General features: G+C 38.2%; 1 long non-coding RNA gene across 1 annotated transcript in view; it reads right to left on the bottom strand.

The window, feature by feature from the left end:
* Window positions 1–15,331, bottom strand: part of LOC134532832 (uncharacterized) — a 56,139-nt gene extending 40,808 nt beyond the window's left edge. The window contains exon 1 of the long non-coding RNA XR_010075192.1: window positions 11,253–15,331. This is a non-coding gene — a long non-coding RNA (uncharacterized LOC134532832). The remainder of the gene's footprint in view (window positions 1–11,252) is intronic.
* Window positions 15,332–15,587: the final 256 nt, after the last annotated feature.

Below are 15,587 nucleotides of genomic sequence, written 5' to 3'. Positions count from 1 at the left end.
ATGCGCGGTCTGTGGCCGCCTGGACGAGCGAGCGTCTGTGTTATTTTGACGTTTCTGCTCTTAGTACTTGCATCAACACTCGCGCGCTACGTGTCTTATGCTTCAAATATACTTCACCTTTGGTTGTTTTCCGTTCTTTGTGTTTTATTTATTTTTTAATGGAAGACTTGCTGCTAATTAAATAATAAACCGTGTGTGCGAGTCTTTTGGTGCTCGTCAGAAATGTGTAACATATAACATCGGCAATGAGCATATTTGTGTGTTCTCGTGTCGAAAATACACTTATAAAACTAAACTCGGGCCTCGAACACGAAAATTTAACGTAGAGTTCTCTAAAATAATGCGCAAATTGTATTTTCAATTACATTTCTGGACGCTAATCACACATTCCTCACCCGCCGCTAAAATTCGCCGCCGGCGCAGATGTAGACTATTGAATCATTTGATTAGCAGACCAAAATTAAACCATATAATGAAAGAGCTCAGAGTAAAATGAAAAAAAAAAAGATTTGAAAAAATACTAAAACCCGGCTATTAAGAGGCCTATACAGACAGGGCGCAACTCCGCCAGCGGGTTCTGCGCTTACGACATCGTGCAAGGTGGGCGGGACAAAGCTGGAAGGAGGAGACGTGGATTGGTTATCTTGGCGGCGCGTCACTTCGACTGGGAGGCGGAGTGGGGGAAACACTTTCCACCCCGCCGGCATTCCAGCTTACAGTGTCTTTTAGGAAAGATCGCGGTGTTCCGTACCCGCTATCGCTCTGTCCTCGAGTCTCGTGTTGTCGCGGTGTCGAGTTACCTTCGAGGCACAGTTATTTACTATACGTCAGTGGATAAAGGCCGCACTTGGCGTTGTTTTGAGTGCATTGCCCACCAACCTCCCAATTCTCTCCCCTGGCCAGGTTATTTACACTAGACAAGACTATTGGCTGGAGTATTTCTTCTCAGAGATCTCTCATTTTCCAAGCTTTCGGAGCTGCACCGAACTTTCATTGCAAGTTCTATGGAGCTGTCAAAACTACGAAACTCATATCCATATAACGAATCAAATGCATTTTCCGTTATATTTAACCAAAAAATATTACATATTTTAATATCATAGTCGGAAATATGTAGGCCTACATGTTACCTAGTCAAAAATAATGCATACATAGCATAGCAAGTGCGCATACCTATGCATAAACAACACAGGTACGCATACGCGGACACATGCACACTTCTTTGCTGGGAAAATTTTCGTTTGTATTTTTAAACCTTGCTGACTAAGAAATTAAAATAGATTTGTGCCAATTATTGGCAAGCTATGATTTACTTAAATAATTAAGTTGTGACTTGAGTTATATAATAATTAATAATTCAGTTATACACTTGGGTCTGGTTATCCTTCAAGTTGTGTGCTATTACGTGTCCACCAGCAAAGAAGTAATATGATTACAATCAAATAAAGAATAATATTTTCCAAATTTTCAATTTTATACTATGTACGAACGTAGTTATATTATTACTGGGTTTCAGAAATAACGCATCAACAGTTTACATGATTTTTCACCCTTCCGGTATATATATATTTACAATTTCGTTCATCATAAAATACGTATTAGATTTAAATGTACGTACTAAACTACAATTTATCATACGACTACAAACGAATTGAAGCGTGCACTGATGCAACAATCAGTTAACAAACATTCGTACATAAAAATATGTTAGTTTCAACAACAGGTTGAAATGCATCTCTTAGCTCAACGAAGTCATAAACATAGTCACAGGTACTATTTGTTGCTGCAAATTGTATTTGAAGTTTGCAAAATTACGGAACTAGTCGTCTAAGTCATCCGAAACGTGGTGACGTTATGAGGCAAAAATCTTAATTTTGTTCACCCGGACTTTCCCCATTCTATAACATGAAGTGAGTATACAGGAAGATGTGTGGCGTTTACGGTGAGTGACTAGTGTTCACAGTTTTTATTCCAAACGTACACAAACCAGTTGTTTGTGAATAGTTTTTTTGTAATAATGACGCGATAACTTAGCATGTCATATCATGTATTTGTAACTCTTTATTCCTTTACAAATAGAATATTTTCAACATTGTCAATATCAATTATTAGTGATTTTAAAAAGAAGTGTGGTAAGGATCATTGTGCCAAAATGCATTTTCAATACGGCACAGAATCATGTTATTTTTTCTACCTTGTATTTTGTACATGTTTAGATTGTTTACAATTTGCTGTTTAAAATATTTGTATGCATCTCCACCCAATAACTGTTCAGAAAATAACAATCATCGATTTATCTGTACAAATTATTTTTGGCTTTTCTGAAGAAAAAAAAGTTAATGTATGAAGTTGTACAAATACATCTTCTTTAATCAAATATAATTGAATTTGAACACATTTACACACCACAAAGACAAAAAACATATGAGTTTTTGGATACAGTTGAGTACATTTAGATGGTCTGCTTTTACAAGCATAATTTAACAGCGCACTGAGTTTAAATTTTCTTATATAATAATGTTATATCGCAATAAATACTTTAAGAAAAAATACTTATTATATTCCCACATTTTTAAGAAGATACGCTACAGAGGTAATTAATGAGCAGCTGAACAAGTCTTGACAGCAGCAAATTTTTTTCTTGCTCATTTTTCAATAGCGTCAATAATGTATGGAGGGTCTCGAATTTCCATGCTCCTCGTATGCCTAGGGTCCACCAGTTCTGGCAAAATGCAGTTATAATAGAATTTTTTTAAGATGTGATTCCATTTCTTGTTTCCAAAAATTGTCATCCCTTTCAATTCGAAATATTGCCATCTCTTTTTCCACTGATGTCCAAACACTAAAAATGCAATATTCCCTCTCTGAAATGTGCAGCTGTCCCTGAACTTGATAAAAATATGAATGTGTTTTTTCAGTTTCAGTTCATCTCTTTCGAAACTCAGATATCGGATGTTCCCTTGTTTAACTGCTGCAGTAACATCTATTTCAATTGGAGATGATGGACACTTAACTTCTGCAAGACCCTTTTCTCCAATAACACCTTCCGGAGTGGCACCCAAGAAAGGTAATTCCTTGTCAATGAAGAGTCCACTTTTTCCAACCTTATATTCCTTCTTGTTTTTCTAGTTGTTCTATAGCCATCACCTCAAACTTTTTACCATGATCAATTGCAGGCACGTTCAAAATATCGGAGGTATAAACAATTCTGCGAACTAAGTTCACGCAACTTGTTGATGCACGTCTACGACAGACTTTCCCGAAATTCGAAGCCGTTAGAATTTTTCTACGTGTTTCAAGCCATTTTCCGCTTCCTGCCTGGAGAATTGTGTCTCTCTCTAACTGTTGACGGTCCTCTTGTGTTAGTTGTAACCTACTGAGGAAAGCTTGTTTCTGTTCCTCAAATGTTTCTGGATCCATGTCAGGCTGTCATTGAGGACCATAGTGGATGTTTGCTGCTTTTGGAGTATCAAACCGTTGTCTTCCTTTACATGTTCAATATATTCATCCAAATGTTGATATTTTCTTGGAGTAATGAATACTGTTCGGCTGAAATCATTCATAAATATATTATTTTTGAATAACTTATATCTATTAATGTACCTAAAATCATGTTATATTTCTATGTGCATAAAATATGTATAGATTATTTTTTCCCAAGTTACGAATAAAACAGGAATATTGATAGCAGTAAAAGTACTTATAGTATCTGCAGTATTTTTAATAGTTTTTTTGTCCAATGTATGATGCATACTTTGAAAAGTCTTGCTACAATATAAACATTTTTAGTGCTTAAGTCAGTGTTCTTATGAATGCTGTTTATGTTTTAACTGGGGATGGTGTATCACTATTAAGTAAGGTCAAAAAAAGATGCTGTCTATTGTCACTAAATGGGGATAAGGTTTTTTACTGTATTCATTTTTTAGCCCTGTTTTTAGTGAAATTTCTGATAAAAAACATTTATGTAGTTTGAGTAGTTGTGTAATTTTTCAATTGAAGTATATTCGTAAAGTTTAATTATAACTTAACTGTAATTTTTTAACAGGTCAATATAATTAAAAGCAATATAATTGTCATTCAGCTAACCTGATTGCTTGTCTCTGAATTGTTGATACATCTACTGTCTACAGTTGTCTCATTCCTGTCCACCAGCTCGTTTGGAATGTCAATGGCTCCTTCGGTTTCGTGTAATAGTATAACTACCCGACCGTGTGCAAATGATACGACGGAAAAAAGTAAACAATTTTTCAGGAAATAGTTGAAGAAAGAAAAATAGCATGTATTAAAAACACTTTGTAATTAACTTATTTTTAAAGTGGGCTAAGGGACTTATATACACTGCCCATCTTAATTGTGCAGTAAATTGGTTACAGAGTAGTTATTCTCTTAATCTGATGTGTCATTTTCTCTTGAAGAAATTTCTTGTGCCGTTTTTACTCCCTGGCTGCCAATGTGACCTCGTGAGTCTCTACCTTCCGGAACTTGATAACTGCAGCTATCAAGTTTAAATTTTTTTTCCTGCAATGCATAAAATTTATCCTTTTTAATACCGACTTCTTTATTTTTTTGTGCAATAAATGACCTTACACTGAACAGACCAAAAATCTTATGTATATTTTGGCCAAAACATATTTGTTAAATTAATAGAACTGTTTGCGTTGCCAATCTTACTTTCTCTAAAATAATAACTTAGATTTGTTTTAAATAAAATGTAAACAGTTACTCACTTTGCCGGATAGCTTTCTTCATAGTACCTACACTACTTCATGCACTCCGGAAGTTATTTCGTTTTCAATCAGTGCTTGATGGCTGCAGTGAATTCTTGATAGGCTCTGGTTTTCCAATTCTTCATTGACATTGTTTTGTTTAGGTATAGTTTTTTTTCTGTGAATAAATAGATAATTAAGTGCCAAATAAAAAAAAAATGTACACATTACACATTTTAAAGGTTAATACTACAACGTTAATACAAACACATATTATATGCTTCGACTGTGAGGAGCCAGAGTTTGTTTCCCCCCCCCCCCCCCCAACCCAACAGGGTGCTCAGTCTGTCCAAACTAATAACTTATGGATGCATTACATATCATAAACATACATATTTAACCTATATATTTTAAATAAACTTTTCAATATGCGACTGTTCATCTAAGATAACTCAACATTATGGTGGGGAAGGTGTTGGAGGTGAGAGATCACAAGGTAGACTAAGTTTCGACTACGCAGGCTAATGAACGCCATCTGTATACTGTATGACATATTACAAAACAAACTGACCTTTGACTCCAGTATGCTTTGAGATGAGTAGCTTCATTTGTCTTTCTTGTTGCATAAATATAAAGATGATTCTTCTTTATTTTCTCCAGTTTCTTTTCTCATCCACTCTTGAAAAAGAAATCGTGCATAAAATAGTACTTCTCGATGCTGTTACAAAGCCAAATATCGATCTAACAAGGGGTAAAAATAACAGTCGCTCAACTTTTTCCGCCTACAGGTAACCTCCACTTGGCTCCGAGTATGCCTTACTGAGTCTTCTCGCCGCGCGATATGGTGGGCGTAGAATGGTTGAGGTTTTCTCTGGGAATAACTGCCTGAATCCTAGAATTTATTACTTCCGGGTCATTCCATGCCATTTCGCACTCCTGTTGACATCACCATCCCCGAATTCAATGAAACTTAGGGCTTTAACAGTACAGGTGCAGGAAAGTGAATTTTCAAAGTTACAGCCCCCTGTGAATAATACTTTTTATACAGCAGGGTTGCCAATTTGTGGAATTGTGTTAATGCCTTACTAGAGTAGTTTAGTGAACATGGCCTAAATCACAATGTTCTAGTGTTTGATCCCAGATCCATCCCAAAATGAAACTTATGTCACTTATAGCCAGTAACGAACTTCATAACATATTTTTTTTTTTCACATTTTTCAAAAATATACTTTACAAAATTTTCAAGGTCACAGGTTACATGAACATGACCTTGAAACAAATTTTTTTTAAAATTCGTAAAACTTATTTTTATCTCAAAGTACACTTTTCTAGCTTTCTATTGAGCCCTACATCAAGGTTCTCACTCAACTACAAAGGAAGTTACAAATATTTTTATTGGACCTCGCGCAGCAAAAATTCCACTTTTTCCACAAGTTGGCAACCCTGAGGTATAAAAAGTATTATTCACAGGGGGCTGTAACTTTGCTAATGCACTTTTCTGCACACCTACTGCTAATTTGCCGAGTTTTTTTTTTAATTCTGAGATGGTGATGCCAAAAATTATTATTTTCTGGTTGATTTGGCATGGAATGACCCTTCCCGACCAGGCGGCCTCAGTGGTAGACACTATTCCTGCGAATACATGTGCTTATCGCGATATCCGATACCCCGACGCGCTGACAAGGCCACCGAGCAGCCGTCAGACGAACTTCCCCTCCGCTGCCTTCACAGCAGCCGCTAGCCCCACTCCTCGGCTCCAGTCGCCGGCTGAAGAATACGCCGCGCGAGGGAGACACTTCCCGGCAGAATAAATGTGCGGAAATGCATTTCGTCGTAGAAGAATTCTGGGAGTTTTTCAGCGGTGACCTATGTATTTTTTTACACCATTTTAATCAACGATTGATACTCTATCGTTGTGTGTGTCTACTTTTTTTGTATGCATTACACACGATACATAAAACAGCTGCGAAAAACCACACATTCGGAAATATTTTTACCTATGTTACGAATTTTTAAAAGCATTATAAAAATCATAGATCGATGCATTCATCCTTTCCCTATACACGCAAAAAAAATGACAGTGCTATCTGTAATGGGAAGCTGCAAATTCTTCTTAACAAAAGGCCCTACAATCACGCCCTGAAGACTGTCTGTATAGGCCTCTTAACCTGATTTTCGACAAGATATTTTATTAAAATACTGCCCATCTGTTAAAACTCATTGAAAAGTTAATATTATAACGTTTCCCTTTGACTTTGTGAACTTTGGTTCGCGCCATCCGCCACAGATGGCAGCACCGCGGTTGTTACACATTTCCGTTCCTTGACTTCCGTCGCATTCACGAAATTACTCCCACCAAAAGCCGTGTACCGAGAGCTAAGATGATACACATACAAAAAAATGAATAATATGTGAGTTATTCGGACTCGTATTATAAGTGTACTTGCCACATGACAACACAAGAATGTGCTCGTTACCGAAGGTTAGATGTCACACATCTCTGGCGAGTACTGAAAGACTATCTCACCTTTTTTTAATATTTATTTTAAATTCCTCTCGCAAAAAAAAAAACACCTGTGTCTGCCACTGGTAGCGTTCAATAGGTTTTCGAAATAAGCTGTAGGTATATGCCGCCTATACATTATTTGGTCTGTCTTTTACTAACATAAATAATCGGGGACTATTGTAAAAGAGAAGCCTAAGATGTACATCAAGTTCTGTCCCTGCCCGAACACGCCCGAATATTCACCTTCGGCCAACCTCGGGATTTGTTTTATTTTTGCGCAGGAAAAATGAATTCAAATTATTAAAAGTGGTCCGTTAGGTTAACTACATTAAAACACTATTGACGGTTAGTTAGGTTAGTGTAGCTACATTAAAATAAACAGAGAAATATAAATATATATATAAATGAACCCGAGGTTGGCCGAAGGTGAATATTCGGGCGTGTTCGGGCAGGGACAGAACTTGATGTACATCTTAGGCTTCCCTCTGTAGAATGAACAGGAAACGCTACAACACGTGATTGTTCGTCGCGGGTGCTCGTCTGAACAGCCATGGGAAATGGGAAATGGGACGAGCCGCCGCGAGGTGGAAGTGGTGCTCGGGAAACGAGACCGCGAACGGGAGACAGGGCCGGCCGCGGGGGCGAGGCGGGCGAAAGTACGCGCCGGCCGGGCGGTCGGGGGATCGAACCCGGGTCGCGGCGGGAGAGAGCGTGCTCCGGTGTTTGCACGGGCCACCGCCGCTAAGTGGGCCTGCGGATCTCGCCGTCCGTCCGTCGCCTGCGAGCGGTTCGCGGTCACGGGCAGCCGCCCTTGTCGCGCGCCGCGGCCCGCCGTTCCCATCCGTCGAGAGATACTCGTGTCGGGCCTCCCCCCCCCCCCTGTTATTTAACGCACTTTTTTCCAAACCCCACAGTTTATATATATATGTGCGTGTGTGTGTGTGTAGGTGTGTAGGTGTGTGCAGGGGCGAAGCCAGGGCGAACCAAATCTTTAATTAATTTCTTATTCATCACTCAAACAAACTTCATATTAAAATTAAAATTAATAAAGTTTTTACCATTACAATATTTAAATTTAAGTACCGAAAACTGCTAAAGTAGAACGATTTTAATGTGCGGGGGCGAAGCCAGGGGGGGGGGGTGGTTAGGGGTTCAACCCCCCCCCCCCCCTTAGCCCCAAATCTTTAATTAATTTCTTATTCATCACTCAAACAAATTTCATATTAAAATTAATAAAGTTTTTACCATTACAATATTTAAATTTAAGTACCAAAAACTGCTAAAATAGAACTATTTTACACCTTAAAATCCAAATTTTCCCGTGAGAGGACCCCCGGACCCCCCGCTTTAATACGGGGGGGGAGCCATGCTTCGTAACACCCCCCATACACAAATCCTGACTACGCCACTGGGTGTGTGTGTGTATGTAGGTGTGTGAGCGAGTGTTTCAGTACTCGCCAGACATGTGTGACACCCAAACCTCGGTAACGAGCAAATTATTTCACGTGTTTCCACGTCGCAAACGCACTTACAACACGAGACTCGGGTCTTGGACACAACAAAATTTACGTAGAATTACTTAAAAAATAATGCCGAGCGTAAGAAATATTCGAAATTTGTGTTTTCAACTACGTACATTTTCTTGACGCGAAACACATGAAGTTTTTCGCACTCGCCGCTAGAAATCGCTGCCGGAGCAGCTGCGTCGACTGTAGAATCATTCGATTTGCAAGTCGAAAAGTTGAAATACATAAGTATATAATGAAACGACTGCGATAAAAGCGAAAAATACTTGAAAAATACTGAACCCCGGCTTTTTACCTGATTTTTGACAAGAAATTTTATTAAAACACTACTCAACTTATTAAAATTTACTAAAAAAATTAATACTATAAGTTTTCCTTTAGGTTTGTTAAGTTAGATTCGCGCCATCCGCCGCAGATGTCAGCACCTTGGCTACACCAGAGATTAGGGAAATATACAGATAGAGCGTAAGGTTTTTCCATCTTCACGAAGCAACCGATCGACATGATTTTTTTTTCATATTATAATTTATGGCCCGGAGAGTGACATAGACTACATATAATTATGAAATACTACCCCTAAATGAGTTAAAAAGGGGGTAAATTCTGTTCTATAATATAAAATCATAAGAGGTAGGTCACAGACAGACAGTGAGTTTGTGTCATTTTTCTGTGTCTACCACGCGGTTATATAGCAAAGTCTGGCAACTTCCTATCCTTCTCCTTGGCGAAACCATCCGCTTAGTGAAGCTCGCGGCGGCTAGCGAACTAAAGGCGCAAATAACCGTGTGTTCTAGAACTTCGTCAATAGATGGCGTTGCCCTGAATTTGTAACGTGCTATCGTTTGGTGCGTCCGTCACGTCTTTCCTAGGGTTTACCTGCCTTCCCACAAAATGAAGCTGAATATTTCCGTCCCGGTATTGCTGATGCTTAGCCTTGATGCACCGAGATTGTGCAATCAATGGGACTGTAAAAATCAAAAATTTTCCGTTTTTCAATTATTTCCTACAGACTTGAAACACGGTAGTGGTGTTCCTTATATTATTGTGTGTTTATCCCGCACAACGCCGGGTGCTTCAGCTAGTAGTTTGTAAAGTGAACTAGTAACACCCACACGCATGGGCGCAAATCTGTAGGATTTCCAGGGGGGGCCCGGGAATGATGTGGTTTAAAAATTTTACGCTAGAGGTCAACCGAAACAAGTCTTCTCTGGCTGATAAGCTCGTATGTTATACACTTTATTTTTACGTAAGTGATATCAACAATAAAGCAGAGAAACATATGTTTTAGTAATTATTAATTAATGACTATAAGCAGTGATCTCTCAAACATGTTTGAATAATTTGCTAACCTAAATACATAAAATATCCATGAAAAAATATATAAAAATAATATACGTGACTATAATGCATATATATAACACCCCACCCATACATTACCATTTTCCAAAAGTGTTTATTCTAATTTCAATTTAAAAATAAATGATTAAATTAAAATAAAACAAATATTTAAGGGGGCTCCCATACAACAAACGTGAAAACAGAATAAAATTTCACAAATGATGTATTTCTGTTGCCGCTATAACAAGAAATACTAAAACAGAATAAAATAAATATTTAAGTGGGGCTCCCATACAACAGACATGATTTTTTTTGCTGTTTTTAAAGATAATGGTACGGAACCCTTCGTGCGCGAGTTAGACTCGCACTTTGTCGGGTTTTTTTATGCCACATCACATAATTACTGCGATTCAAATGCTGTTCGTGAAATTCTTAGTTCACAGTTTTTGATGCGCCCTAAAAACCCAAAGCGCCAAAGCTAATAAACGGATCAACATCAAAAGAACGATCGAATCATATTAAAACCCTTAAAGACTATTTTATTTAGTAAAGGCATCAACCAGGTAAAAAAGAAAAAAAAACTTAATGACACAAATGAAAAATCTCGGAGATAGAACTATGAAATTTATCCTTCAGCTAATTGAACTACATACATTTCTCGGCTTATATTTAGTATAATCAGTGTTTTGGCAGTGAATTATTTAGTTAAAATATGCCGCTTGATTAGTTATTAAAGAGACGCGTTTGCTTCCTTATTAACTTAAATACGGATTTGTAACGTTTAAATACTTCTTTCTCACTCTTACTTCTGTTTACTCGTGCAGTGTTGCAGTTATCAAATAACAAATGTTATAAAGTGATTATCGGCCATGAATTGTGAAAATTATCGATTGATAATAAAAGGGGAGTGATTTTAAATTCCATATTGACGAGGAAAAAAATTATTCCCTGTTTATTCACATGTAACGAACAGAGCAGCTAGCCTTACAGAATGAAGATGAGCTAAAAAATTCCAGAAAATGGTATATAAGTTTCAGTTCGTAAATAAACTAAATTCTGCTATAATTACTGTTAAAGTATTAAGTTGTTTATTTACTGGAAAAAATATTACAAAATCACTTAAATAAAACATATTACTTAAATAATAGTCACTACTTATAAAACAATCAAGCTTACCAGGTGAGAATCAGATTCTGTTTTCCGTGTCTTCCGCGTCACGAACTTATCCATGTTGATGTTTGCCAAGAAAGTAGAAGACTGGCGCACACGAGAGCAAAACCACTTTAAAAACAGACTACCTGAAACCTATAATACTGTCGTTTCAGAGGACAAGGTAGTGTGGGTAACAATGGGGAGGAAATGCTAACGGAACCTTACCCTAGCTTCGTCCTTTGGAATGAACGGCTTCTAGGAATTAAGGGTTTCAAAGTTCTAACTGGAAAACTCCATACCATGGCTTTCGCAGAAGGGGTAAGGGAAAATAACTACGGAACTCGAAAGTATGAATGTAAAGCATGTCAAAGTGTCTGTCGTCGTTGTAAATAATAATCTGATATATATATTATGTGTACACCATTAACTTTAAAATCACGAAGTGGGCCCCCCCCCCCAAGGGGGGGCCCATTAATTCCAGGGGGGGCCCGGGCCCCCCTGGCCCCCCCGGGATCTACGCCCATGCCCACACGTAAGATAGCATTTGTGAGTTTCATTATTTCCCATAAAACATAGCTTATAATGTAAACTATGTAAAATAATAATAAGTAAATAAAAAAATCAAAATGATGGCTTACCTCCTACACTGTCAATCAGATCTATTTTTAACTCCAGGATGAAGTTAAAATCTGAGCAAATGTGATCCCGAACTGCGCAGCTGCATAATGCTCACGCTCATGTTTATGTTTTCGTTTAGCGCCTTGTCTCGCTGCACTGTACCTCTCGGTGCCAGGCCGATAATCCCTCTCACGCCGTCGGCACGGCAAGGTTAAGGTGGGTTCACGAGTGAAAGAAATAAAAGTAACTTATATAGGCTATCATGGTTTATGTGCACAAGATTTTATCGTCATGATTTCGAAACTACCGAATTACAACTACGCGTAGTACGGTCGTGCCGATTGGAGGGAAATTTATGTATTTAATTTCTGCTGCGGACGCACAGCGCAACAGCCAAAGACACTAGAGTAGGATAGCATTTTGTAACTTTGATGGGTGTTGGTAACTGTTCATTATTTACGTGTCATATAGTGGCAATAAATTGTCGTGTAATTACATTTCTGAGAAAAATGCTGCTTTAAAATTAAGTCATCGTAATTATCTAAATACATAAGTGATCCACCATAAATGAAGCATACATAAAAAAACCCTACTATTTTTAAGTTCCTAAAATATTGTTCACTACAAGTGGTATACTTTCTGTGGCTGGTTCACGGTTGAGGAGCGAGGAGACGGTCGCCATCTTGTATTGTTGTGAGGTCACGGCCGCCATCTCGGATGACCTTGACATTAACCTTAAACTTGTTACTGACCTTTTACCTTGATCTTGACCCAGGCCGCCATCTTGGATGATCTTTTCCCTAACCGCCATTTTGTATTCAGCTATTTTGTATTATATAAATTTCCACCATCTTGTATTCTGATATCTTGGATTTAATTGTATTGTTTTTGAGACATTTCCGCCATATTGGATTATGACATCACATCCCCATCTAATTTTCTTCTGCTGTAGGATTTCATAATTTTTTTCAGTTAAATTTGTTACTAGAACCATTCGCTATTCTTGTATTCCACCATTTTTAAAAAAATATATTAAAATTTAATTTTAATAATAAAACGCACTTACATCGTGGACCTTGCAGTTCTCTGTTCCGAAATCCGGTGAGGTCATTCGATTAAAAATGGCGACGAGTACTTCAACAATGAAGGCTATCTGGTGTTACCAGTTGGCATTACTGTTGTTGTAGGTGATAGATCAGACAAGGCCCAGGAAACTTCAAGTACTGATGGTGCAGGTGTATTGGTTATTTCAGCTTCCAAGTCCGAGTAAGGGCACTTACACACGGGCGACTTTCTGTCGCAGCGACTGAGCGACAGAAAGTCGCGGCTTGCACACGACCTTGCACACGAGCGTCACTTCTGTCGCAGTATCAAGAGAGATTTCGTAGATTAAGCATGCCCTCCTGTTCTCCTTGTTCGGAACGCACGAGTTAAAAGAAAAGAAAAACAAATTAAGACAGCAATGTGTGCATCCGCTAGTAAGTCAGCGACTTATTCAAATCTTTTCATAAATAAAATTTTCTGCTTTCTCTTTCTTCTCTTCTACACCCAGGTAATCCCAGTTTGTGATAACACTCTTTACAACTGGGTCACTTATAAGAACGAGCACAAACAGCTGGCATAAGTACGAAGACACAATGCCATTGCCATGGGTTAAAAAAAAAGCTCAGGACTATACTTACGTCCGCACAACATATGTTGAGAGAGATAATTTACCAGCAAAGCCAAAGACTCACGAACACGCCAATATTAACTTAAGACACATCGGCAGGTTTTGGCACGCACTGGGTGGCATACGTAAAGTCTGAAAAAAAAAGGTCGCGTACTACGATAGTTTCGGTAATTTGAAACTACCTCCAGAACTACGTCGGTATCTTGGTGTGACTATGCTGTGTTACAATTACAAAACCGAAAAGTCACCTAATCAAACTGCAGTCACTTGCGCCTTGGCTTTTTGACTATAAAATATAAACATTATACCTACGCAGTACTGATAAATAATTAGTAATTCCTATAACACTTACTTGTCAGGTAATAGTAGAGCTGTGAACAGTTCATTCTCATCTCTAAAACTGTAAGGATAATGGTATATTGGCCTCGCAGATTTTCAGACTTATAATGCCATACAGAATATCGATAGGGATAATAGCAAAATCTACATCCTGAAAAATTATGAGATCGCTCAAGAGATACAGTTACCTGTCGGCTCTTACGAAATTGACGATATTGCAAATTCCATTTTTAAAAACGTTGACACCAGATGTAGACTTCCAAATGCGGGGTAATCCGAACATGAAAAAAAGCATTCTATCATGAAATGAAATCCAAGATGACGACCTCTAGCAGACTAAACCAAAATGGTGAACATGATGTCCTAATTCAATATGGCGGAAAGTTTTCTAAAACAAAATTTCGGAATTAAAAATCGTGATCGAGGTCAAGGTAATCCATAGTGGCGGCCAGGGTCAAGGTCAAGGTCAAAGTTCAACGGCAAGTTCATCTAAGATGGCGGCCGTCCCTTCCCTCCTGAACCGTGAAACAGCCGCAGGACCGACAAAAATATATTACTTCTACAAATTTTGCATAACCCATAACCTAATATCATTTATCATTGAAAAATGGTATTTAAAGGTGCTAGGGTGATGGCAAGGGGAGGGGGTGGTTAGTTGCCCTCCTTCCGAAGTGAGGTAAAATTTTTAAAACAAGGAGCAAAAAGCTGTAGTTGGAGAAAATTCATAACTAATTTGCGATGACTGCTCGTCAGCTTTCTTGGACGTGTCGTACTTAAAATATTTGTTTACTAACACTATCGACAGATTACATCGGTTAATATTAACGCAGATGAAAACAATCGCGAACCGATTTCGCACAGATTGGCGTGCACAGTCGTGTGCATTATCTTCTGTGCATTTGCTTATATTGTTTGATTGTGAACCCAGCTTAAGTGCACGATGTCGCATGTGGCGTGCTAGTTCGACGTCCACCATATTTACAAGATCCCACCACTTTGTGCGTTTCTACACGTACCAATTAAAAATGATTAAAAGCAATTATAACCTACACAATACGCTATGAAAACTCAAGAATTAAAAAAAAAAACTACGTATTTGTAATCAACATCTTAGAATAGGTATGCTCTTTTTCATTGGTAGTTTCGTCGTTCTCCGTGCTTTATGATATCCTGCGAATAATGTGCATGTGACCAACTTGAGATGAGAAAAGGCACGTATAGGGTTTTATGTTGCATAGTTGTGTTCTTAAAGACTTACCGCAACATTACCACAAATAACATAGAGCGAGCTGCAAACCACTTTAGTACCGACTCTGTGCTCGAAATCAGACACGTTGACTAATTGCTTAGATTAAGAAAATATCAAATGTAGGCCATTTTTTCCTCGGATTTTTCCAAACCGTAATTTGGCGTACAAACAATTAGGCTACGAAACCCAGCCACATCTCTACGATTTCGACATGAATACTAAAGAACGGCGTCACTAAATGACGAAGTTGCTAGGGAAGAGAAGAGTCTTGTCCTTTAAAGTAGCATCCAATAAAATAAGTTGTAATAAACTACGTGCTGATAAATGCCCGCAGATAACCACGTTTTATGTAGCTACACGTACGGCTAGTTCATTTCGTCCAGGAGATTAAGCATGCTCTACTTGATTTATCGACACTTCTAAGTTACATTTTTTACTTTATTAGCGTAATCCCTAACGTTCAGTGAATTGGCGTCATTTT

Source organism: Bacillus rossius, chromosome 6, assembly GCF_032445375.1.
Source record: "Bacillus rossius redtenbacheri isolate Brsri chromosome 6, Brsri_v3, whole genome shotgun sequence".
In the NCBI taxonomy this organism is placed as follows: Eukaryota; Metazoa; Arthropoda; class Insecta; order Phasmatodea; family Bacillidae; genus Bacillus; species Bacillus rossius.
Note: the sequence above shows the minus strand (reverse complement) of the source record. Positions and strands in the feature narration are given on the sequence as shown.